The sequence below is a fragment of the Parus major genome, chromosome 24 (assembly GCF_001522545.3).
Source record: "Parus major isolate Abel chromosome 24, Parus_major1.1, whole genome shotgun sequence".
NCBI lineage: Eukaryota > Metazoa > Chordata > Aves > Passeriformes > Paridae > Parus > Parus major.
The window spans coordinates 3,835,845-3,838,487 of NC_031792.1; positions in this window are offsets into that span (position 1 = coordinate 3,835,845).

Below are 2,643 nucleotides of genomic sequence, written 5' to 3' on the forward strand. Positions count from 1 at the left end.
ATGTGTCTTGGAAATCAAACAAATGAAACGGGCCAGTGTCTGCTTGGTCCTGCAGAGCTGGTGAGCAGTGATGGATTTGTTTGGCTGATCAAAGCACATTTGTTCCCATTTTGCAGATGGGAAGGTAAAGGCAGCGAGGTACCAAAGGTCTGCTCCGAGGTCACCCTTAGAGCTGTGTTTGGCAATTCGGGTGCCAGCCTAATTGGGCAAAATATATGCAAAGAGAGCAGCTCAGTGTGTGCTGGATTTGGGTAATAATCACTGCCAGGTGGAAAAAAAAAAGGCAAATGGGAGAAGTGTGGTGGGATAAAAAAATAAAAAGTAAGAATGTGTTGTTTTGAAACTTACCCAAATATAGCTTTTCAACTCCGGGTTTGAAAGCAGAGCAACATGTTTGTTCTGAGTCCATCAAACATTTCTGTTAATTAGAAATGATTTCTTTGTTCATTTCCTTTAGTTCCTCCAAGATAACTTTATTTCTTTTTGCCTTGGGCAGATTCAGAGCTCACTATGTGGATTTGGAGAATGAGCTGCAGCCACAGGGTTCAGCTGAGCCCCAGAGCAGCTCAGTTTCCCCTGGGGACAGATGGCCCTGTCCTGGGCTGGCCAGGAAGGATGCAGCCACATGCCTGGCAGCCTTGGGAAATCCCAAATGTCTCTTTGCAGTTGTTTTCCCAAAATACTCGTGAAGCAAAGGATAAATTTGCTTAGTGTCATCTGTTGGGGTGTCATTTAGAGGGAAATTCAGGACAGAAATATCCCTGTCCTCATCCCAGGGTGAGGGAGATGAGGGAGACGCTCTGCTTCCTGGATTTTTCTCCATATGATGATTTAGCTCTTTCAGAGGTCAAACAGCATAACTTTACTCTTATTAAAGGAATTAAATCCTTAGTCATGTTTTCTTTGGTGCTTTCCTGAGGATGCAGGAGATGGGATGCCTTCAGCAGACAATATGGGAATATGGTTGAATTAAAAGCTTTTAAAAACTTATGGTTTATTCATGCAGAGTAGAAAATGGAGAGGGAATAATGGTTAAAAGCCAGAGAAAGTTTGTCCTGGCAGTGTGGGCTTGGCTCCCATCCCTCTCTGGGTCGGGATACCCCTTCCAGATATCCACAATGGATATGGCTTTGTGTACCAAACTGTTCCTGCTCATCCTGGTGCTGCTGTGTGTGGAAATAATGCCAGATAAGAGGGATGTGCATGGACAGGGATGTGGTGGTACTGAGTTTTAACAGGTGGGTGAGGGAAACAGTGGAAAAAGACCAGAGGGGAGGGAATGATCAGGGGTTTGTGGCTGGATTTGGATGCCAGCCCCAGCTCTGTGGCAGGCTGTGGGAATTGGTGTTTATGGATCCATTGTTCTTCCAGGATTCCAGCACCCCAGTGCAGAGTGTCTCTTAGCCAGGTGCTCCCTGAGATGATGGTTTAATGCAAAAAGGAGTCTTGAGGGAAAATAATCCAGGAAAAGGGGATGCAGGGATGGTGAGAACAAGCCCAGGTAGATGAGAACAGAGACTAAGGCGAGGAGAAGGTGAAACCCTGGGATGTGGGATGTGGAGGAGTGTGTGGCCACTGGTGCTGGAAAGCTGTGGTGAGTTAGCTGGAAATCTGAAATATTAGGCTGAAAGCTCTCTTGGGCTGGCCTGGAACTCAAAAAAGAGACCTTTAACCCCAAGTTAGTGGGGAAAGAGACTGTCCTGTGGAAAACTGCAGGTTTAAATTTGTCCCAAAGCATTAAAAAGAGCACTTACAGTCTGTTTTGAACAAAGCTGACATTACTGAGAAATAAGAAACATCTTTTTTTATAAAATGTCAAAAATAAGCACTATTTGTTTTGGAAACTAAGTTTTGTAAATTTTTTTATTATTTTTTTTTGTCAGTGCAGCAAACTCAAGCCCTGACTGGTGAATGCCTTGGTCTGGAGGTGGCTGTGGGAGGGCAGCTGTGCTGGGGATGCTCAGGGCTCAGCAAAGGTGTGGGAATGTGCCAGGGTGGGGGTCTGGGGGTAAAGAGGGAAATTGTGGCATCCTGGAAGGAAAAGAGAGCATGAGGAAAACTCCTTGATATGGTTTGGTATGGGGTGGGGGGTCTGCAGGAGCAGGTACCCTGAGCTTAATGTCTTTTGGGGGCTCTGTGAGCTGCTGAAGGGGAAAAAAAAAAACAAAAAAAAACATGTCTCCAGTTGGGATGCACAGGGAAGATTGCTGCTTGGTTTAGAGATTTTGTGTGAAAAACACCCACTCATGCTAAAAAGCTTGGACTGCTCCCTGGTTTGCCTCAGCAGTAGGAAAGAGCTGCTGCTGCTTTCCCAGCATGGGGAGCAGAGGGCAGGGTGAGCCAAGGGGATGAAGCTCGGGGCTGGTCCACCAGCCAGCTCCAGTCTGGGGAAGAAAAAATTCCCCTTTGCAGGCGGCTGGTGCATGAGGAGCTGGTGAGACCGTGCCCATGTCTGTGCAGGGCTGCTCCCTGCATCCCAGCTGCTGCCTCCATCCCAGAGGTGCTCCCTGCATCCCAGAGCTGCTCCTTGAGTCCCAGAGCTGCTCCCTGCATCCTGGGGCTGCTCGCTGTATCCCAGAGCTGCTCCCTGCATCCCAGTGCTGCTGCCTCCATCCCAGAGGTGCTCCCTGCATCCCAGAGCTG